The sequence below is a fragment of the Globicephala melas genome, chromosome 3, assembly GCF_963455315.2.
Source record: "Globicephala melas chromosome 3, mGloMel1.2, whole genome shotgun sequence".
NCBI classification, from domain to species: Eukaryota; Metazoa; Chordata; class Mammalia; order Artiodactyla; family Delphinidae; genus Globicephala; species Globicephala melas.
Genome location: NC_083316.1, coordinates 16,820,432 through 16,845,500, shown reverse-complemented (window position 1 = coordinate 16,845,500; position 25,069 = coordinate 16,820,432). Strand labels below are relative to the sequence as shown.

The 25,069-nt window shown below is 34.9% G+C and overlaps 1 protein-coding gene across 1 annotated transcript in view; it reads left to right on the top strand.

The window, feature by feature from the left end:
• Positions 1-25,069, top strand: part of CDH18 (cadherin 18) — a 1,040,565-nt gene that overhangs the window by 277,013 nt on the left and 738,483 nt on the right. The window contains exon 2 of the mRNA XM_060295678.1: positions 19,377-19,438. The gene's annotated coding sequence lies outside the window, so the exon portion shown is untranslated. The remainder of the gene's footprint in view (positions 1-19,376; positions 19,439-25,069) is intronic.

Here is a 25,069-nt window from a genome sequence, read left to right as displayed (position 1 = left end):
CTCTTAATATTTGATAGAATTCACCTGTGAAGCCATCTGGTCCTGAGCTTTTGTTTGTTGGAAGATTTTTAATCACAGTTTCAATTTCAGTGCTTGTGATTGGTCTATTTATATTTTCTGTTTCTTCCTGGTTCAGTCTCAGAAGTTTGTGCTTTTCTAAGAATGTGTCCATTTTTTCCAGGTTTTCTATTTTATTGACATATAGTTGCTTGTAGTAATTTCTTATGATCCTTTGTATTTCTGCAGTGTCAGTTGTTACTTTCATTTCTAATTCTATTGATTTGATTCTTTTCTCTTTTTTTCTTGATCAGTCTGGCTAATGGTTTATCAGTTATGTTTATCTTCTCAAAGGACAAGTTTTTAGTTGTATTGATCTTTGCTATTGTTTCCTTCCTTTCTTTTTCATTTTATTCTGATCTGATCTTTATGATTACTTTTCTGCTAACTTTGGTTGTTTTTTTTTTTTTTTGTTCTTCTTTCTCTAATTGCTTTAGGTGGAAGCTTAGGTTTTTATTTGAGATTTTTCTTGTTTCTTGAAGTAGGATTGTATTGCTATAAACTTCCTTGTTAGAACTGCTTTTGCTGCATCCAGTAGGTTGTGGGTCATCGTGTTTTCATTGTCATTTGTTTCTAGGTATTTTTTGATTTCCTCTTTGATTTCTGCAGTGATCTCTTGGTTATTTAATAGTATATTGTTTAGCCTCCATGTGTTTGTAATTTCTATAGTTTTTTTTTTTTTCCTGTGATTGATATCTAGTCTTACAGCACTGTGGTCAGAAAAGATATTTGATATGGTTTCAATGTTCTTAAATTTACCAATGCTTGATTTGTGACCCAGGATATAATCTGCCCTGGAGAATGTGCCATGAGCACTTGAGAAGAAAGTGTATTCAGTTGCTTTTAGATGGAATGTCCTATAAATATCAGTTAAGTCCATCTTGTTTAATGTGTCATTTAAAGCTTGTGTTTCCTTATTTATTTTCATTTTGGATGATCTGTCCATTGGTGAAAGATGGGTGTTAAAGTCCCCTACTATTATTGTGTTACTGTCGATTTCCCTTTTTATGGTTTTTAGCATTTGCCTTATGTATTGAGGTGCTCCGATGTTGGGTGCATACATATTTACAATTGTTATATCTTCTTCTTGGATTGATCGCTTGATCATTATGTAGTGTCCTTCTTTGTCTCTTGTAATAGTCTTTATTTTAAAGTCTATTGTGTCTGATATAAGAATTGCTACTCCAGCTTTCTTTTGATTTCCATTTTCATGTAATATTTTTTCCATCCCCTCACTTTCAGGCTGTGTGTGTGCCTAGGTCTGAAGTTGGTCTCTTGTAGACAGCATATATTCAAGTCTTGTTTTTGTATCCATTCAGCCACCCTATGTCTTTTGGTTGGAGCATTTAATCCATTTACATTTAAGGTAATTATTGATAATTATGTTCCTATTACCATTTTCTTAACTGTTTTGGGTTTGTTATTGTAGACCTTTTCCTTCTCTTGTGTTTCCTGCCTAGCTAATTTCCTTTAGCATTTGTTGTAAAGCTGGTTTGGTGGTGCTGAATTCTGTTAGGTTTTGCTTGTCTGTAATTTTTTAATTCCTCCGTCAAATCTGAAAGTGGTCCTTTGTGTGTAGAGTAATTTTGGTTGTAGGTTTTTCCCTCCTCCCACTGTCTTCTGGCTTGCAGAGTTTCTGCTGAAAGATCAGCGGTTAATCTTATGGGGATTCCCTTGTATGTTATTTGTTGCTTTTCCTGTGCTGTTTTCAATATTTTTGCTTTGTTTTTAATTTTTGATATTTGATTACTATGTGTCTTGGCATGTTTCTCCTTGGATTTATCTTGTATGGGACTCTCTCCACTTCCTGGACTTGATTGACTATTTCCTTTCCCATATTAGGGATGTTTTCAACTATAATCTCTTCAAATATTTTCTCAGTCCCTTTCTTTTTCTCTTCTTCTTCTGGGACCCCTATAATTCAAATGTTGGTGTGTTTAATGTTGTCTCAGAGGCCTCTGAGACTGTCTTCAATTCTTTTCATTGTTTTTTCTTTATTCTGCTGTGAGGTAGTTATTTCCACTATTTTATCTTGCAGGTCACTTATCCGTTCTTCTGCCTCAGTTGTTCTGGTATTGATTCCTTCTAGATAATTTTTTATTTCATTTATTGTGTTACTCCTCATTGTTTGTTTGCTCTTTAGTTCTTCTAGTTATTTGTTAAACGTTTCTTGTATTTTCTCTATTTTATTTCCAAGATTTTGGATCATCTTAACTATCATTACTCTGAATTCTTTTTCATGTAGACTGCCTATTTCCTCTTCATTTGTTAGGTCTGGTGGGTTTTTATCTTGCTCCTTCACCTGCTGTGTGTTTTTCTGTCTTCTCATCTTGCTTATCTTACTGTGTTTGGGGTCTCCTTTTTGCAGGCTGCAGATTCGTAGTTCCTATTGTTTCTGGTGTCTGTCCCCAGTGGCTAAGCTTGGTTCAGTGGGTTGTGTAGGATTCCTGGTGGAGGGGACTAGTGCCTTTGTTCTGGTGAATGAGACTGGATCTTGTCTTTCTGGTGGGCAGGTCCACATCTGGTGGTATGTTTTGGGGTGTCTGTAGACTTATTATGATTTTAGGCAGCCTCTCTGCTAATTGGTGGGGTTGTATTCCTGTCTTGCTCATTGTTTGGCTTGGGGTGTCCATCACTGGAGTTTGCTGGTCATTGAGTGGAGCTTGGTCTTAGCGTTGAGATGGAGATCTCTGGGAGAGCTCTTGCTGATTGATATTACAAGGGGCCGGGAGATCTCTGTGGTCCAATGTCCTGAAGTCGGCTCTCCCCCATAAGAGTCTCAGGCTTGACCGGAGGCCAGAGCACCAAGACCCTGTCAGCCACACAGCTCAGAAGAAAAGGGAGAAAAGAAAAATTAAATTAAATTAAATTAAAAGGTATTAAAATAAAAATGACAAAATTAAATATTATTAAAATTAAAAAAGTAATAAAAGTAAAGAGAGCAACCAAACCCATAACAAATCCACCAATGATAACAAGTACTAAAAACTATACTAAAAAAATATGTACAGAAAGAACCCTAGGAAAAATGGTAAAAGCAAATATACACAGACAAAATCACACAAAGAAGCATACACATACACTCTCACAAAAAGAAAAAAAGGAAAAATATATATTTATATATATAAACATATAAAAACAGGAAGAGAACAACCAAATCAATAAACAAATCTACCAATGATAATAAGCTCTAAATAGTAAATGAAGCTAAAAAATAGTAAATAGTTGTCGTAAATAGTTGTAAAAATAGTAGTAAAATAGTTGTAAATATAGTAAATAGTTGTAAAAATAGTAAATGAAGGTAAAAGCAGAAAAAATTTAGACACAGAAAGCAAACCCCAAGTCTACACTTGCTCCCAAAGGACCCCACCTCAGTTTTGGGATGCTTTGTTGTCTATTCAGGTATTCCACAGATGCAGGGCACATCAAGTTGATTGTGGAGATTTAATCTGCTGCTCCTGAGGCTGCTGGGAGAGATTTCCCTTTCTCTTCTTTGTTCACACAGCTCTCAGGGTTCAGCTTTGGATTTGGTCTCACCTCTGCATGTAGGTCACCTGAAAGCGTCTGTTCTTCTCTCAGACAGGAAGGGGTTAAAGGAGCAGCTGATATGGGGGCTCCGTCTCAGTCCAGGGGGAGGGAGGGGTAAGGATGCGGGCGAGCCTGCAGCAGCAGAGGCCGGCATGACGTTGCACCATCTTGAGGCACGCCGTGCGTTCTCCCAGGGAAGTTGTCCCTGGATCAAGGGACCCTGGCAGTGGCGGGCTGCACAGGCTTCTGGGAGGGGTGGTGTGGATAGTGACCTGTGCTTGCACACAGGCTCCTTGGTGGCTGCAGCAGCAGCCTTAGCATCTCATGCCCGTCTCTGGGGTTCGCGCTGGTAGCCGTGGCTCACACCCATTTCTGGAGCTCGTTTAGGTGGTGCTCTGAATCCCCTCTCTTTGCACACCCCGAAACAATTTTTTCTTGCCTCTTTGGCAGCTCCAGACTCTTTCCCGCACTCCCTCTTTGCTAGCTGTGGCGCACTAGCCCCCTCAGGGTGTGTTCACACAGCCAACCCCAGGCCTCTCCTGGGATCTGACCTCCCAAACCCAAGCCTCAGCTCCCAGCTCCTGCCCACCCCAGCGGGTGAGCAAACAAGCCTCTCGGGCTGATGAGTGCTGGTCGGCACCGATCCTCCATGCGGGAATCTCTCTGCTTTGCCCTCCACAACCTGTTGCTGCGCTCTCCTCCGTGGCGCCAAAGCTTCCCCCTGCCCACCCTCCATCTCCGCCATTGAAGGGGCTTCCTAGTATGTGGAAACCTTTCCTCCTTCACTGCTTCCTCCCAGAGGTGCAGGTCCTGTCCCTATTCTTTTGTCTCTGTTTTTCCTTTTGCCCTACCCAGGTACGTGGGGAGTTTCTTATCTCTCGGGAGGTCTGAGGTCTTCTGCCAGCGTTCAGTAGGTGTTCTGTAGGAGTTTTTCCACATGTAGATGTATTTCTGATGTATTTGTGGGGAGGAAGGTGATCTCCACATCTTACTCTTCTGCCATCTTGAGGGTCCTGACTACTTATTTATAATTATAAGACAAAAATCTGAAGGATAGGGACACATCTTCCAGCTCACACCCCCTCTATTCATTTATTTTACCTTGTGTTGATATATTGTACCTCTTAATATTGCTCACATATGTCTTCCCCTCTTCCTTTCCACTGTTCACTTAAACCATATATAGATATATTTTTTCTATATTATGACCATAGTCTAATTAATTTTCCTGTGTTCATTTCTAATCCCCTCAATCCCAAATTGTAACCCAGGGAAATTTTTAGACTACACACATGTCTCATAATTCCCCTGCATGAAATATTCTCTAGGCTTTTGTTTCCAATAACAGTGGTGTTTAAGGAGGGATTTATGAGCTTTGGCAGTCACTCATGTCAACTGATTTTTGTACAAAGATAAAATAATAGAATTTATTTCAGTATTTATTTTTCTTGTTCTATTTTTTATGAATTGTAAGGCATAAGCATATTAGAACATAAGCTTAACTTTCTATATATTGAGTATATATATATATATATATATATATATAAATTTTTACACCCCCTCCAGCCTCAGATTAATTCCATATTCTTCACTTTCTATAACCTGTTGCATCCCTCCTGCACGTTATTTCCCTAGACATTCTCAATTAATCTAGTATTTTATTCTGAATGTTTATTCTGTCAAATAGCAATAGTATATATTGGGTTAATTAGAAAACTGTACCTCTGTTCTTAAAGAGATAGTTTTTTCTAGGGTGTTTGATTTTATTTTCCACACAAGGAAAAACATGAGTAGCATTCATAGAGGAAAAAATGGGGGGCGGGAGGATTTCTTCTCTTTCCTTGGACATTTTTCTCATGCCTTTTTATAATATACTTTTATTAATGAAGAACTCTCCTTTCTATACATTACCAAAAAACAAGCCAAAAAGCCAAACTTCCTATTTTCAGAAATGTCATCTCTAATAGAGAGCTGAAGGCTAGAGAAAAGGGCATAAATGTTAAAAAGTCAATACGAAATAAATTTAACTTCAAAGTTGCATGTTAAATATCATCCAATGTAAATGACAGATGCTGTCTTTGCTTAGGTAAATTTTGGGTAATGTAACATTTGTCTTAGATTGAACTGGGCTTATTTAGATACTATCTTCAAGTTACACAGGCTTCTCTTTTAACACTCTCCCAATATATCCTGGTATCAGTCTTCTTTTCTTCAGATCTTTCTACTTATCGCTAGCAAATTATTCTTGGGAGAACTAGACATCCCAGTAGATTTGTCAACTAGTGAAATGGAGAATTTCAGCTCTGACTGATGAATATCTCAGCTCACATGCCTGCAGAGCATACACATATCCTCGTGCCTGACAAAAAGCTTCATTGTGTGTTACTGTAAAGCCACACATTTTTTAATGCTAGGCATTTGGAAATTGAAAAATATAGGACTTATGCTATCTGTGTGAATTTTTTTAGAATAAATAATTATCAAATAATGGATTCAGTCATTCAGAAAATTTTAGATAGCTAACAAGATCTATTTTAGAGTTTGTTGTCATTGTTTTATGTCTCTTTTTTTGATGTCACATATAATCATTAAAGTATATTACCAATTGCCAGGTTTATGTGGTCTAAGGGAGAGCAATCTAGTTAATTCTAGAATTAACATAATATAGGTCGTGAAAATTTTGATATTACATTGATAGATACACTATTAAATTAAGTTGTTTCATTTTTTCATATTTAACTCCTGTTGTATTTCTCTTTAAGGGCAATCATTCACAACTAAAAATTATTTGCTGAAGTGATTGTGGAATATTTACATTAGTATTTACAAATTTTATTCCTTGAGGTGATTTTAAAGCACTTTCTGATTAAGGACTTCTAAATAATTTAATATGCAAACTAGCAAATAGGTCACAATTAGCAACATCATCACTGACAACTTTCACTATTTCATTGAATATTGATGGTTTGGTTATAGCATTTAAGCCTGAGGATTATCATATCTTTAATTAGCATTAAATCTTTTAAACAGTCCAGACAGACTATCACATTATATTAAGTTAAAATAATAAGACTTTATAAAGCATTATTTTAATTGATTGCCTTTTGAGCATTTTTGCATTGCTATTAATTACTTTTAAAAAATAAATATTAGGTTAAAAAAGAAATATGCTTTTATGATTTACCTCTGAATCAGTAGGCTTAACATACAATTGATTCTACCTACTGTTATATGTTTATATTTTTATAGTTAGGTAATGAAAATTAAAAGAACCATGACCTTTTTCTCATGCAGTAGTAAATAATGAAAGGCCTCACATCTGATGAAAATTAAGTCCCCTGCTCCAGCATATAGCAAGCAGAAGGATAGTTTGTTTTTAGTTTTTTGGGTTTTTTTTTGTAGTATGCAGGCCTCTCACTGTTGTGGCCTCTCCCGTTGCAGAGCACAGGCTCCGGACGCATAGGCTCAGGGGCCATGGCTCACGGGCCCAGCCACTCCACGGCATGTGGGATCTTCCCGGACCGGGGCACGAACCCATGTCCCCTGCATCAGCAGGTGGACTCTCAACCTCTGCACCACTAGGGAAGCCCAGAAGGATAGTTTTTTGATCCCAATGGAACCATGAAAAATGTTCAGGAAAAAAATATTAGTTACATTTGTAGTAAAACAGAGATTAAATGTCAAATTTGATGGGTAGATTTACAAAATAACAGAGAGAATAAGACAAAGTAACAGAGGGAATAAGGGGTACTGATAACTCTTTAAAAATCATTAATTTGGGAATAATTTTCTGGACAATTAAAATTGTTGATTTTAAAGATCACATCTTTATCATAATGTAGTTAATAGAACAAGAAAATGCATGACATGTCTTATTCGAGGTCATTTTTTTCCCCAGTAGTATAGTTTTCATATAGAAGTTTCTATTGTCTTTGAATGATCTGTGAAAAAATGTGACTGTTGCTTAAATGTGACATAAGAGTAGAAATTTAATGGAGTATTACTCATATTGCCTTTCCATGTCCTCTTAGACTCACACAAGAATGGAAAATTGGATGACAAAGTGACTTTTTTTAACATTACTAGTGTATTTCTCTACATAATGCCATAAAAGTTTTCCTATTTTCTCAGCTTTAAAATTCATTACCTCAATTACCTTATCTCTCCACTGAAAAGTGAGAGTCAGTTTGACTGAAATATTTTGGAATTATAATAGGTTTTAAGAACTGGAGGAAACATTCATGGGGAACATTGTGAACTGATTTCATATACTTCTGCCATCTTCTTTGACACAATTTGAAAACATTACTTCATCTCTTAGTAGTGGATGGAATTTTACATTTATAAATGATAGAAACTCAGTTTAAAGAAAAGAAAAAAAAGAAGAGGAAAGCTTCTGGTTGTGCTTTTCTTCCAAGTAGAATGAATACCATGTTCTCTGCAAAGGAAAGAACATGCAACTCTGGAGATGAAGAACAGTACTGCACTCCATGGTACCTTGTTATCATTACTATGGCATCGTCTACCCATAGCAAGAGAACTGGCAGTATATCATGTCTAGCATTATTAGATATTATTCATGCAAAACATACATATCCATAGTGAAATAGATAATTCAGTCACTTCCTTTTTTAACTTTTAAATAAAATATTTAATATCAACAAATGAATACTTTTTAAAAGCATAATGAATAAAAAAACAATAGTAAAATGACAATTCCTTTATCCACTGACCAGCTGAACTTCCACAGACTCTTCTCTGATCTCATTTCCCTCCCTCTTCCCTTGAACAATCAGGTAGCTGAATTTTGTGTCAGTAATTCCTTTTCTTTCTCTACAAGTTTACAAAATGTATCTGAAATCCACACTTTTTTGTTTCTAAAATTTTCATAAGTAAATTGATGTATATATTCTTTACTGATTTTTTTCCCTGAGATCATTACAGTTGTAATACATTCTGTGTTATGGATATAAGGGTGATTTCCACACGACTCCCTCACATCCTTTTCCTGTCTTAGTGGACTTATATAAGTCTCTCTGAGTAAATACTAAAAGCAAATTTTCTAATACCATATTTTTTCCCCCAGGGTACAAATAGAGATTTTTCACAACCATCAGTAACATATAGTTAAGCCATTATCTACATTTTTGCTAACTTTTGATATCACTGGTTTTTGTTTGTATTGAGTGTCAAGTTGAGCTATTTATTTACTAGTGAGGATTACCACGTATTATGTTTTTATAGTTATTTCCTCTTCTATGAAGTGGTGTTCAGTAATATCTTTCTCTTTCTTTTTCTCTCTCTGTCTGTCTCTTTTTCCTGCAAGTATAGAGTGCTGAAGATTATAATAATTCTTAGTACAGTAGGGAGCCACTTGCTTGATTTATGCTAAGAAACAAGCAATTTTACTTACGATTTTTTCTTTCTTTCTTTTTTTTTTTGGTCAGTGGCCCTGTCAACATAGTGAAAATAGTAAATATAACATTGAAGTACTGTTAAAATAGTTTCAACCTCACACATCTCCTGATAGGGTCTCAGGGGTCTCCAGGGGTCTAGGGACCACACTTCAAGAAGTGAAGCCTTCATGAAATTTCTATGTCATATTTTCAGTACCTGAGATTTTATGCAAATGTATCACATGGAAAAACAACATAAATCAGACATAACGTAGATAGACATTTTTAATGAATAATAGTATACATAACATAATTATTGCTCTCAGTTATTATGTCTCTTTCAACATTGTGAACACACATTGAAGGAGACTTGCCTAGTTATTGCTCTGTGAGCCCTTTATGCCAAGGCTACTAAATCATTATCATTTAAGAATATAATTAGCACATCTCATTAGCTAATGAAGATAATGATCATTAAAATTCTTTCCCACTTTATGGTTTCCCCTTTATCACAATTTAACAACAATGTCGTTTCAGGGTAATAACAAAAAATGGCTTACAAATGACCCTTCTACTAATGAATGAGCGGCACCTTGCATCAAGGAACAAAGGATTATTTATTCATTGCACTCCTAATTATATTATGTAGTGGAGTTGTACTGCTGATGTCTTTCTAATGTGATTCAGTCAAAATGTTCTGTTTTATCATTATGTTAAAAGTACAAAGCCAAACCTCACAGTATGTGATTATTTTTCTTTAGCAAACCTTACTTATGGAATAGAGTCAATTTCTACATTCCAAGCTGTAAAGTGATAGATTATAACGATTAATGCATATAGACTATAAAAGTATTTCATAAGTAAAATGTCCTTATTTTTAAATTCAAAATTTTCTTTCAACTCATTTTGTTTTTTGATTTTTTTCATATTTTTAACATATAAACACATTTTAAAATATTTGAAAAAAATTTAAATGTTCTACTGATAATTATTCACTTTCACAAAAGGATAATACTGAAGGAAAACATTTTTGGACGTTGCTAAAACAAATGCATTTACGTTTAACTATATAAATCAAAAAAGTTGAATCAAAAATTCACTGAGGGCTTCCCTGGTGGCGCAGTGGTTGAGAGTCCGCCTGCCGATGCAGGGGACACGGGTTTGTGCCCCGGTCCGGAAAGATCCCACATCTCGCGGAGCGGCTGGGCCCGTGAGCCATGGCCGCTGGGCCTGCGCGTCCGGAGTCTGTGCTCCGCAACGGGAGAGGCCACAGCAGTGAGAGGCCCGCGTACCGCAAAAAAAAAAAAAAAATCACTGATTCCTAATATCACTTTGAGGGTAGTTTCATTAGTTTTCTGTGGCCATGAACAAATTACCACAAGCTTAGGTTAAAACATCTATTTGTTATTTCATTGTTTCTGTGACTCAGGGGTCCAGGCCTGGGTTATCTGGCTCTCACAAGGGTGAACAATGAGTTAACTGGGACTACAGGCCCATCTGAGGCTCAGGATCTTCTAAGCGCATTCTTTTTTGGAAGAAATTAGTTCCACACAATCCATCTTCTTGCTGGCTGTCTGCCAGATGTCTCTCTCAGATTCTGACGTTAGTCCTCAAGTCTTAGTCAAACATGGCAACTTATTTCTGCAAAACCAGCAGGAGAATCAGCCTGCTATACAGAGTTTTATATATCATAATATAATCATGGATTGACTACTCTATCACATTCTTAGTTCTTGCCCACACTAAAGTAGAGATGATTATACACGGTCAGTACACCAGGGGGGCGGGCATCTGCCCACCTCTGACCCCCAACTAATTAAGACCGTCTGAAATGTAAATTATATTTACCACCTTCCAGTGTTCTCGGGGCTTTATTTCATTACAATGCCAGCTCAGAGTCCAAAATCTAAATCAGGCCAGGTGTAGATGATAGGCCTGGATGTAGTCCATGAAGTAGATCTCCTGGGGCACATTCTTCTCCATCTGTGGACCTGGAAAACCAAAGGGACAAGTTATCAGCTCCCAACACTCCTGACTTACAATGGCAGGTCAGGCACAGAACAACAGTTTTAAACATTCTGATTCAAAAAAGGGAAAGTAAACATGAATAACTGGTCCATAATGATTCTGAAATGGGTTGTTCTTCGTTGGATATTAAAGCCTACAAAAAAGCTTTTGTGACTTTTGGCTTCACCCCTTGAGCTTTTGGTTGAGAAAAATCTGTAGGCGCATCCCTAATCACTTGAAAAACACTAAGTGTGACTAAATCCTCCAACATTTTGATCTTTCTAAGGTTTTAATTAAAGGTTGTACAGTTCCACCCTCAGTCTCTTCTCTATGCCAGATTTCCAGCAGTTACTTATGACTTTTAGCATCTTTTGCCGTCTGGAGAGCCAATAACTTTAAAGTCATCTAGTTCTGCTTCTTTTTGTTTAGCAATTCTTCCCTAAATTTATCTCTCTCCTTTTGCATGTTACTATAATCAGCAAGAAGAAACTAGGCAGCACTTTTGGCATTACCTAGAGGTCCAAGTCTGTCATTTATAAATTCAAATTCCCACATAACTGCAGGACACAGTTTTACAAATCTTTTCTCACTGTATGACAGAGGTTTTCCCTCATATAGTTTTCAGTAACATGTTTCTCACTTCCTTCTGGACCCTCCCTGGCAGGATCTTCCAAATCCAGATTTCAAACTAACAATCTGTTGAAGGGAATGTAGGCTTTCCCTCTCATTCTCCTTAAAATTTTTCCAGTCTCCAGCAACTTCCTGGTTTCAAAGCTAGTCACACATTTTAAAATAATTTTTGTTGTTATTGTTGTACCAGCACCTCAATTCCAAATATCAAAATCGTTATGCATTTCTATGCTGTGTACTAAATTATCTGAAAGTTTCCATGGGTCAGAAGTCTAGGCATAGCTTAACTGTGTTCTCGACTTAGGGTTTTGCTAGCTAAAATGGTATGAACCTCAGGGTCAAAATACTTGGAATTCACTTTGGTGACTAATGCCAGCTTTCTCTGAGATTGTTTTTACCCCAAACCAGCCAAAAGATATTTCATGGCTATTTAGGTATTTTAAGACTTGATTTCTGTTTAACAGTTATTATATTGGGCACAAGTATGATAATGATAATGGTAATCACAAACATTTACATCATAGGAACTGGATATTGTATTGAAAAAAATTAAAAGGTACAATGACTGTGAATGCCACAGTTAATTTTTTCATGAATTATTTAATAGATTATTGCAAATTCAATATAATATTTGAATTATTCTTTAGAAGTTAAATAGAGCATTAAAGTATCCAAGTTTATGTGGAATTTTAACATTACAAATACCTACAACTTTTCACATGATAGGCTTGCCCAGTCTACATTTAAATTCAGTTATTGGAATGCTGCTGAAACCAATATGGTATAGAAAGAGCAAATTAAATGAGTGAATAAATGGTAAAGAAATAGTTTCATTTCTCTCTGTTCCTCCTCCATTTAAAAACCTGGTTGAAAATTATTTCTTTTGTATTTATGTTTTCTTGCTTTGAAAACCTCTCACCCAGTGGCCAAACTGATAAGTTGACAGAATAGTGGAACACGATCCATGAAGCCTTCTTTAACATTTCATACATTGAACTTTGCGTTGTTTCTTTGTCATTGTTTCACTATGATCTCCTTGAGGGTGCGTACTAGAGTCTCTTCCTTGTATATCCAGGTCATATTACCAAGCCTGGTATGTAAGAGTTTAGCCATAAGTATTTGAATGGCTACATGAATGAACTAAATGTGTATAGAACTAAGTTGTTTTTAATGTTTAGACTTGTAATTTTTTTTTTTTTTTTTTTGTGGTACGTGGGCCTCTCACTGCTGTGGCCTCTCCCGTTGTGGAGCACAGGCTCCGGACGTGCAGGCTCAGCGGCCATGGCTCACAGGCCTAGCTGCTCCACGGCATGTGGGATCTTCCCAGACTGGGGCACGAACCCGTGTCCCCTGCATCAGCAGGCAGACTCTCAACCACTGTGCCACCAGGGAAGCCCTAGACTTGTAATATTTTGATAAGGAATAGGGTCTTATAAGCCAAAATCTGTGGTAGCAGCTGGCCTACTTGAATTCTACAATGGACTGCTTACTTTGACCTTCAAGTTTTTATTTTTTATTTTTTCCTGGAGATAAATGTGCCCTATTTTATTCTCTGATTCTCTTTTCTGTCTCCTTTTAATATGGAATTTCATTGAAGAAAACATTGTGTTCTGTTCTATTCCAGATTTTCATCCATTTCTATGGGTGTAATAGTATTTGATTTTGATTTACTTCTATATTTACACCTATATCTACAGGTGATAGATAACATATCTATCAATGTTCTAGTCCTCTCTATATGTCTACATGAAAATATTTTTATCTTGAAATCACTCTATCTCTCTCTCTCTCCACACACACACACACACACACACACACACACACACACACACACCACTCAAGTTGTTTTATTTTGTGGAATTATCACAGCTTTTCAATTTTCAGGCTCCGTTGTCCAATTAAGTACCAAATCATAGAGACTCTTTGTTAACTAACTGTTCTCATTCATCTTTTCTTCATCATTTCTATTGCTATCACCCTAGTAAACATAACTGTTTCTTCTTACGTCTACAATGGTAGTGATTCTTATAATAATGGGTCTTTATACCTCTTTCTGCTACCTCTTTCTTCATATACATACCGTGTGGTACTTTTCCACTGCTATTTATAAATCTCTAATCATTCAATGCATCAATATCTTTTAATCCTGAAGTAAAATCTTTGGGCAGAGCCAGACATACAATTTATAAAATTTCTATAGGTTATTCTTATATATAATTAGGCACTAAGAAGCTATAAGCATATTTTAATCTAGAAAAATAAATAATAGAAATTATATTTTGAAAGAATACTCTTAAACTAGTACCCTAGTCTTAGAATAAAGACAGACCTCTTTGTCAGGTGTTCAAGAGTCACTTTGCCAATCCAACATTATCTCTCATTGCTCTTTTCTGTGAGGTTTCATTCATTTATATCTGACATTTTGGGAATGTTTTCCTCCTTCTATAAATATTACATATTTACAAGCATTAACTATGTCATATTCATATGATCCTGCTCACTATTATGTCATGAATGCTTCCCCATGTCCTTAAAATCTTCACATATAATTTAATTGGCTACATACAACTGTAGTTTAATTTTTAATATTTTATATTATTTTAAATGTTATCTTTATCACAAGAGATTCTCTAATGAATCTTTCTGTAGGTAAATATTTGCCTTAATTTAAAATCATTCTTGTGGATATTTCCAAATTGATTGACTGATAACCTGGTATTACATAATTCTACTCATATTCATAATTTTCCAGGCTCATGAAGTATATTATTTTAGGTCCATTCAAGGTAGCCTCTAGGTTAAAGAATCAGAGTTTACAAAAACAGAAAAGGTAAGTAACTTGTTGACAGTGATCCAGCTAGTAAGTGCATAACTTGGGTTTTTAAGCAAATGATCTGACTTCAGACCTATTGCCTTCCCACCACATGTGCAGTAAAGTGGCAGAGTATATAGGCTATATTGCAGGTTGACTTAACTGTGAAGAAGACTAGGAGATAGAGATTACTATGCAGGAGATTAATTGGCTGGTAATATTTACATGAAAACATGTGTAAGGAAAAAGAAGGAAGAAAATGGAAATAAGCAGCAGAAGAAGTTAAGTTCTGAGGTAACTGCAAAATAGGACTCAACAGACTATATGAGGAATTCTGATGATGGATGACCCTTTAGTGCTTTATCTACTTGGGATAAGGGGACCAAGTCTTTATATCTCAATGACAGTCTGTTATTGAATATTAGCTTTCCTGGGAGGAGGACGTGACCTTGGGAGAGAAGCTTATTTCAACAGAGATCTTTAAATACATTATTTTCTCACTGATATTTGTACAGATAAATTCTGATTCTTAAAAAAAAAAAAACAAAAGCAATATAACACTTGAATTTGTCTTTGGGTTGGTATGGTTCTTAAAAAGCACAATCAAATAGTTCTGTCATCATACTTAATTGTGAGAAACTTGAAGATTTCCTGCTATGATCAGGTATAAGTCAAGGATGCCCCCCCTCACCATTCCTTTTAAAAATCTAATAAAAGTTTTAGGTAATGAAATAAAAAAGAAAAGGAAATAAAAAGGTATGAAGATTGGGAAAGAAGAAATAAAACTGTCTTTGTTTGCAGATGACATGATTGTCCATGCAGAAAATCCAAAAGGACTGACCAAAAAACTTCTAGAACTAATAAGTGATTATAACAAGGTTGCATGATACAAGGTTAATACACAAAAGTGTATTATCAGCAATGGACCAAGTGGAATTTGAAATCAAATATACAATAGCATTTACATATGCACTCAAAAAATGAAATAGTTAGGGACAAATCCAACCAAATATGTACAAGATCTGAATGAAGAAAACTACAGAACGCTGATGAACAAAATCAAAGAAGAACTAAATACATGGAGAGATTCCATATTCATGATTAGGAAGACAATATTGTCAAGATTTCAGTTCTTCCCAACTTGATCTATAAATTCAATTAATTCCTACCAAAAGCCCAGCCACTTATTTCGTGGATATCACCAAAATGATTCTAAAGTTTATATGGAATGGGAACTTCTCTGGTGGCACAGTGGTTAAGAATCTTCCTGCCAATGCAGGGGACATGGCTTTGAGCCCTGGTCCAGGTACATCCCACATGCCACGGAGCAGCTAAGCCCATGTGCCGCAACTACTGAGCCTGCACTCTAGAGTCCGTGAGCCACAACTACTGAGCCCGTGTGTGACAACTACTGAAGCCCAAGTGCCTAGAGCCTATGCCTGGCAACAAGAGAAGCCACTGCAATGAGAAACCTGCGCATTGCAACGAAGAGTAGCCCCTGCTCACCGCAATTAGAGAAAGCCCGTGCACAGCAACCAAGACCAAATGCATCCAAAAATAAATAAATAAGTGTATTTTTAAAATAAATAAATAAATAAAATAAAGTTTATACGGAATGGCAAAAGACCCAGAATAACCAACACATGATTCAAGGAGAAGAACAAAGCTGGAAGACTGACACTAACTGACTTACTATACATCTACAGTAATCAAGACAATGCAGTGTTGTGAAAGACCAGTTGAGTAAATCAACAGAAAATAATAAAAACAGGATATAGACCGGCCCCCATATATATAGTCAACTGATCTTTAACAAAGGAGTAAGGGCAATACAATGGAACAAACATAGTTTCTTCAACAAATAGTGCTTGAACAAATGGATATCCACATGCAAAGAAAAAAAGAATCTAGGCACAGACCTTATAACTTTCACAAAAATTAACTCAAAATGAAGCACAGAACTTCATGTAAATTGCAAAAGTATGAAAGTTTTAGAAAATAATATAGGAGAAGCCAAGATGACCTTGTGTATGGTGATGACTTTTTAGATACAACACCAAAGGCACAAACCGTGAAAGAAATAATTGACACGCTGGACTTCATTAAAATTAAAAACTTCTGCTTTGCAAATGACAATATAAATAGAATCAGAAGACAAACCGTGGACTGGAAGAAAACATTTGCAAAAGTCTCGTCTCATAAAAGATTCTTATCCTAAATATACAAAGAACCCTTAAAACCCAACAATAATAAACCAATCTGATTTTTAAAATGGACCCAAGACCTTGATAGATATTTCACCAAAGAAGATATACAGATAGCAGATAAATATATGAAAAGATGTTCCACATCATATGTCATGAGAGAAATGCGAATTTAAAAAATGAGATACTGCAACACACCTATTATAACTGCCAAACTCCAGAACAGTGACAACAGCAAATGCCAGTGAGGATGTGGAACAATAAGAATTCTCATTTATTGCTGGTGGGAATGCAAAATGGTACAGTCACTTTGTAAGGCAGTTTGGTGACTTCTTACAAAACTAAACATACTCTTACTATGCAATTCAAAATCACAGTCCTGGGTATTTTCCTCAAAGAGTGGAAATCATATCCACACAGAAGCCTGCATACTTTATTCATAGCAGCTTTACTCATAATTACTAAAACTTGGAAGCAACCAAGATTCCTACAGTGGATGAATGGATAAATAAAGTGGTACATCCAGACAATGGCATATTATTCAGCACTAAAAAATGTGAGTTATCAAGTCATTAAAAGATATGGAGAAACCTTAAATACATATTACTGATAGAAGCCAATCTGGAAAGGCTATATACTGCATGATTTCTGGAAAAGGCAAAACTATGAAAACTATAAAGAGTTCAACGTTTTCCAGGAATTGGGAAGGGGGGAATGAATAGTTAGAGCACAGAGGATTTCAAGGGCAGTGAAAATACTCTGCATGATACCCTAATAATGAATATATGTCATACATTTCTACAAACCCATAGAACGTACAATTCCACGAGTGAACCATATGTGAAATGTGGACTTTGGGTGATTATGATGTGTCAGTGTAAGTTTATAAATAGTAATAAATATACCACTCTGGTAGGGAATGGTGATAATGAGAGAGGCTATGCATGTTGTGGCAGAGGATATATTGGAAATCTCTGTATCGTTCCTTTAACATTGCTATGAACCTTAAACTGCTCTAAAACAATAATATCTTAATAAAATTAAATCAAAGGATTATAGTATTATTGTATTATGCCAGCATGTCTCTTTTTTTGTTATTTTTGGACAACATGGAAAGACTTTAGTTTCTGTGAATATATAATAAGCCTGTAATTTTGAAAGAGATTTGAAATCAAGTAGAATACAATGTAACATGAATACCTTTGAAACAGTGACCTATGTAGCAAGTGAGAATACATTTTGGTGTGACTACATATATATTTTCTTTTTTTTCTTTTCGCGGTGCGCGGGCCCCTCACTGTTGTGGCCTCTCCCGTTGTGGAGCACAGGCTCTGGACGCGCAGGCTCAGCGGCCGTGGCTCACGGGCCCAGCCGCTCCGCAGCATATGGGATCCTCCCGGACCCGGGCACAAACCCGTGTCCCCTGCATCGGCAGGCGGACTCTCAACCACTGTGCCACCAGGGAAGCCCCATATATATTTTCTAAAATATTCCTTCTCTAGTTAGAAGTGTACTTTTTTATTACTTTAACAGCTCAGAAGTGCAAATTAGTATTTGTTGAAATTGTCTCTAAAATAATTGTTGACTTTTAAAATATTAGGCACACAGAAATAGCTGAAGTAGAGGCAAGATAGGTGTGATTTAATAGGAAACTAAAATATATGTTCCCTAATAAGGGGACATTATTATAAATCCTTTCCAGAAAGTATTTGGCTGAATTTTTCCCTTAAGTTTGAGTAAATGTTTGCAACACAGAAGATGGAGTTATTCATTGGTGACATCTCCTGGTTGACTGAGCAGTTTTCACTAAGCTAAGAATAATTATAAACTAACTTTCTTTTGCCGAATTTTAAAAAGTTAAATTAGAGAACTTTGTCACAATTAGCATCAGTGCTATGCATCAGGCCATACACATGGAAGAGAGTGCCTTATTTCCAGCAATGAAGCAGAGATGAAATGACCATCCATATGCTATTGGTCTCATTTCCAACAGGCCTATGATAACCTATGCAGAAAATGTAAGCTACACATAAGCCCCCACGTGCTCACACATGAGTTACCCTCTGGTAGAACATTCAAATAACCCAAAACTTCAAAATTACTCCTTGCAAACCCCTGACGCCCCTCAACTCAAATCATGCACACAAGAGTTGCAGGGGTGCCTGCATCATGCACTATTAATGAGTGATTCTAGTTGCCAATTACAGGGCACCTGAACGCTGTATCATCACCAATTCCTAAACTCAAACTTAGAAATCAGTCACTTCGGGCTTTACTTTTCCTCTTGTTTTAGGAAAGGCTGTATTGAAGAGGTCAGAGTTCTGAAACACAACCATGAGAGAACACACATATTGGGAGCCTAGGGAGCCTGAAGCTTCTGAGTAGTATGTGTTCTAAAGGAATCTGAGACTTTTTGCTTTCAATAGATGGATAGATAATAGGTAAACAAATAGATAATCGTGATGTCCAAACTACTTCAAATCTCTTTCTCTTAACAGTGCTCCTGGGACCTATGACTATGCTCTAAAAAACAAAAATCTGGCAGTTCAAGTCCCTCAATATTTTGCCTCTTCAAAAACTGTATTTGCTATCCATCCCCTGTTATGTTCTCATGAGTTGGATTCTTGAGTGGTATGGAGAATTTTGTAATAAACTATTACCTTTTATAGCTATGCATATTATATATGATATAGACATGAAAAAGTTTCTCATATATTTTTTCCTTTTATTTTTCCTCTTCAGGACCCAATCACAGCCATACGTAAGAAAATATACCACCAAACATTCATAAAGTGAATTACAAGGTAAAATTTTCTATGTAATATCTGTTATATAAAAAATGTTGTAGAAATGTAAAAATGTTGTCATATAGCTTCTCTTAAAGATCTTTATAGCTATTCTGAGATACTTAGAGGTTTGGCAGTGCAATTTTCTTCTGTATTTTAAGATCACTCATTAAAAAATCTAATCTCTTCCATTATTTCCTCTAATAAATTTTGGAACTCTTTCTCACAGGCATACTTTTCAAATGCCATAGAACCAGCAAAGGTACATTGACATTAGGCTGACTTTCTTGTTTTTCTATTTTTTTTTTTTAAGTGAAAGCTCAAGAAAGAGACTGACATGTAAAATAGATTTAAAAACTATTTCTAAGTTATAATTTTGTACATGTGTGTGCTTGGAATACATAGAGAAATCTGATTATGTATGTTTTATCAATCATTTGAACTTATTGCTAGATGTAGATCTCTTTCCTAATGGACATTGGATTTATGTTTTATAACATCTTTAAACATCAGAGTCTAGAGATATAACAGTTTCTGGCTATTAATCATCATTTATCTGTATAAATCTGTTTTATAGATAGGGTTTATTAAAACAATGATACTTATTCTTGAATAATAAGTATAATAGGTATAGATACTGAAAAATTTAATAAATAGTAGATAAAAATAATAGTGCACCCGCTAACATTTTGGTGAGTGACTAATGAGATCTGATACAAAATTGCCTTACATTATAAGAAACATCTTCTTGAACATCTGAATTTCTTGTGAAAAGATGAAATATCAGAATACAGCCATGAGATCAAAAATACTGTTTTAATTTATTTTGTATAAAGTATATTTCACCACACATATTCTGTATAATTGCCTGACTTTTTAGGTAAGTATGCAAAAATCTTATTAAATCCTGCTCATTTATAGCAACAGAAAGGATTAAAAATGTTGATATTTCAAAACATTCAATATTTTCAAAGTCAAATTCTGTTGTTTCATGTAACGTGCTTGTTATTATTTTAGAAACAGACCTCTAAGTATGGATATGTTTTGTGATAATATATTAAATGTAAAAACAAACATAAAATCTAAACCATTATGTTCCATTCATTTCAAACAAAGATATAAAGTAATACAGTTTTCAAATGTAGGCCCCTCCTTCCTCATCCATATCACCTGTGTCTGTCATGAGTGCCCCACTCAGGACACGACAAAGTTAACCATGTTGGAAACCCTTAGAAAGGGTGAGTTTTCTTATCACATAGGTTCAAAACTTATTTGTTTCGCAGATGAATTTTGTTTGAAAATGCATTTTTGGATGCAGGGACATACGGGAGTTAAAAAAAAAGAAGTTGTGTTATGAAAGGTTTGTGGCATACATAGGTTAATTATCTTAGTAATAAATTATCAATACTTTCTTACAAATAAACAAGACTTTACCTATCATCATGAGTATACTTCCTCATTACAGGAAAAGCACAGTAGGTTTGTGTGTGTGTGTGTGTTTGTGTATGTGTGTGTGTGAAAAAATTTACCTCCATTTTCATGCCGCAGGATATGAATTAAACATAAATAACTTTGAAAATTGAAATACTAATGTATAATTTATTATTCATTATTTATTATATTTATATCTTACAGTGCCATCCTTAAGATTGTAGGTAATTGTAAACAGAATTATATTTACGCTAAATCATTTGTTCTGCATGTGAGAGCTAAGATTCATTGCACACCTTCTGAAAGGGTTATATTAGAGCAGGTAGGGCATCACACATTTTATTGTATCATAAGGTAAAGCTTAATTAGACTTTTAATGTTAGTCCAAGTTTTCATGGCTTTAGGTCAGATTTAGAAAGGGGTCTATGCAATATAAAAAGGAAGAATATGACACTGTTTACCAAGTGAATTTAAGTATAAGTGTACTTGTCAAGTTCAAAATTAATGCAACTTACTAAAAAAAGGAGAAAAGAAAAAAAACGTTAAAAAAGAGATTTTACACTGCTTGTTTCTGTGAATTAAAGTCTAACCATATATTTATATTGATTTTAAGCTAAATCTCACTTAAACTTTGACTCATAAGTTTCTTTAACTCTATTGTAAAATATAATATTTGAGGATGTAAATATCAAGACAATATCAGTATTTAATAAATTAAGGCAGGCGTGAGATTAATATCCTTGAGAAAAGAAATTTTTGCCACTACATTGGTTTGTAGTTTTCCTCTCAATCTACATCTTTTTTTTTTTAATCTCCAGTTTACAACCAGCAGTGTCCGACATAAAGGGCTTACATTTCAGAAGACTATTCATACTCTACTTCTCTTCTATAATATCAGAGGAAACCTTGCATCAAAATTTTCTTAGAAAGACAATTTTCAGAAAGGCATATGTCCACTTTAAATTTGTGATTAAATTGTTTTTAATAGACAAATAAATTAAATTAAAAAACAACAGAATTCAAAATAAACCTATTGAATATTTAATGGAGTAGAACTGAAAACTTCATTCTAAGTTATAAAATAGTTAGTAGCTGTTTCATAATTTAAAAAAAATATCAACTTTGGTAGATAATCAAATATACAAGTTTATATATTTAAATGAAGTTAATGTGAGTACACAATTTATACATATTGTCACTCAAAATTTACCTCATGCCATTTTCAATGGATTATTATATTCTTTTACGATTATGGGGAAATAGCATAATGCATGTTTACTTAAGTTATTTAATATTTACCCTTTGCTTTTCTCATCTCAAAAATGTGAGTACTAACATATTTCTGTTCTATAAATTTCTATAAATACTACTTCATACAGTTTATGTTATCTATCTGTTACACTTACCTGATAGTAGTTTCAGGTTTTTCTGTTTGTTTGTTTCCATGTACTTTCTTTTAAGTATTCCTTATATGATTACATAAAGAAACCAAGAAAAGTGCATAACTTTCTGATGACAACATGTAACAGACTGTATAGTTCTATAGTCATTAATATGACTGCATCTTACAAATGACTAATATTGAATGCTCCCAGAGATCGGTGCTTATAAACTCATTAACTCCTCAAAGCTATGCTATGATATAGGTATGACTATTCTAGAGAAGAACTGTGGATAAAATAGAAATGGCATGATTTTTATAGGACTTTAGACAATTATTTTTAAATATCAGCTAAAAAATAAAATATGATTATATTAAGTTCAACATTTGCTCACATGTTTATTCTTAAGTACAGAGGAGTAAAACTTATCATCAAATGATGCCAAACTATCAGTATGGGGCCTCTACATACAAAATGTCACCTGGGATTGATGCTTGTCTGGGTTCGGTTTAAACTGGTAAAAACTGTGGTTTGTAGTTGCAGTTGTTAAGATGTATGTACTCTGTAAAAAAGAAGTAATTCTGAAAAGGAACATCACGGACTACTGTGCTAAAGAGAAAAGGCGCCCTCCACATTTTCATTGTTTCTGCTGCCACTTGTTTGGATGTTAGAGTCCATGGCAAGGAGAGTGTGTGCTTATTTCTCTAGGTTGAAAGTTTTTGTCTTGTCACGTAGCCATGGCAGATTCATAAGCACCTTCTATCCTCTGAAGGATAGAATCTAGCTGACAGTTCATAAGGAAGAACATGATTATGTACTTTCGAATCTCTTTCACATTTGTTGATGAACAGCACTATCCATGCTGCTCTAAGTCAAACATTTATCCGTTTTCATTTAGTCAACAGTGTCATCTATTTGACACGTCTCACTGAAGAAATAACTTTCAACAAGTCTGCATTAAATCCGTCTCTTCAATATTTAAATCTCACCAAAATCTTCAACTTCTTATAAAATAACCTTACAAGAAACATTGTTTAATTCAGTGATCACACACTTAAAGTTCAATTTACATAAATCAAAGAAAAAGTATTTAGTATATATTGATGAATAAAGAGTGACATTTTCTTGGAAGATAACAAGTGAATGAATTATCAATTTGAAGAGAATGAATGAATCTTTTGAAGTATAATGTCCTCTCTGAGTTAATTACAGTTATTTTCAAACCTTTCCTTGTTTCTAAATATTCTATCACTTTTCATTTTTATTAAATTTTCCCCTTTGTTATTATCTACCAGTCTCTACTTACTGTTAAGTCATAATGCCTAAATGCGGAGACTTAAACTACCAGAATTTTCCTTTTCCCCTTAAACATGTGACTTTGTCTCACTTCTTACAGAATGCCAATTCTATCTTACCAAGTTTATCTTCACAACAGTAGTTAACTAACTGTATTGAGGAAAGTATCTTTAACTTACTTGCATTTATAGTCTACCTTTCTGCATTCCCTCCCCTCTGGTTAAAGCATACTACTTGGTATAAAATAGATTAGTAAATATTAATTAAATTGAACTAAGGGACAAAAGTGGTAAAGAGCTAGTTTAATACAGTATGGCTCCTAAAATACACAAAGGAGTATCAGAGATTAGAGGTTTGGTGAGAGATGAGGGAGGAACATCTTGACTCTACTCATTAGCCTGAACTAGTTTATTAGATTAGCAAATTGTTAGGCTGGATAGTTTTGAAGGCATTAACTGTGAAGAAATGAATTGTGATTGACATGGTTCCAGTGGATGGGGAGAAAGCCAGAAAGATGTCAGAGGGCTAAGCTGAGCTCAAGAAGGGCTGAGTGTAGAGGAGCTGGTGAACCTATCATGTGATGTTTCCTTAATTAAAGAAAAAAAAATTCCCAAATGCTGGATATTTTCACTTTACCCGTATAAATTATTGGATACCCAGCCCAAGACAGTTACTAAGTGACTGGGATACATAATTTCATTTATTATTTAGAATAATACAATTTTATTGCCTCCATTTTATTGATGAGGAAGCTAAACCTGGATTGATTGTGCGTCCTTCTGGTACCAATCCTTTGCTCTTAACCATCAGGAATGTATATAGTTATATTCAATCAGATATGTACCATGTTTGAGGTACTCTGGTATTTGGAATTATTGGTTTCTTTCTAATTGTGGACTCACATTTTCACTTCCTGCTTTCCTTTAAGTAAGATACTAGAACTCCTACTTCAAAATCCCTTCAAAACGTGCAAATTTTTGTTTCTTTATGGATTTTTTTTTGCTCAGAGTTTGCATACCTTTCATCAAATTCTCAATAGATCTAGGTTTTAAGTAAATTAAAAAAAACAATAACAAAGGGATAGAAAAAAATCATACTACAATATGGATCATTTGGAAAACACAGCTGCATTTGTAAGTGGTCCTAATTACAGTATGCAATAATTGATATACACAAAAAATGAATAGTCACCTGAATAAAGTTTGCAAAATCTGAGAGGGGATTTTTATGAGGCAGATTTATAAAAACATAGTATGACCTTTATACACATCTTCTGACTTAACTGCCATGTGTTTAATTTGAGTTTATGGAATTAACTCAAGGCCAAATTGTGTAGTAAGCAACTGTCGTTTGGCTTGACACATTTTGTATTTAGCACCACTTTTACAAATCTGTGGATATTTTTCATAATTCCATATACTGCTGCTTCATCTTTCCAAAATGTTGATGGTCATTCTCCAGCTCACCAGCTCATCAGCTACCCCACCATTCCTTAAAAATACAACAATTGCAACATCTAGATGTTACTGTGTCCTTTTTA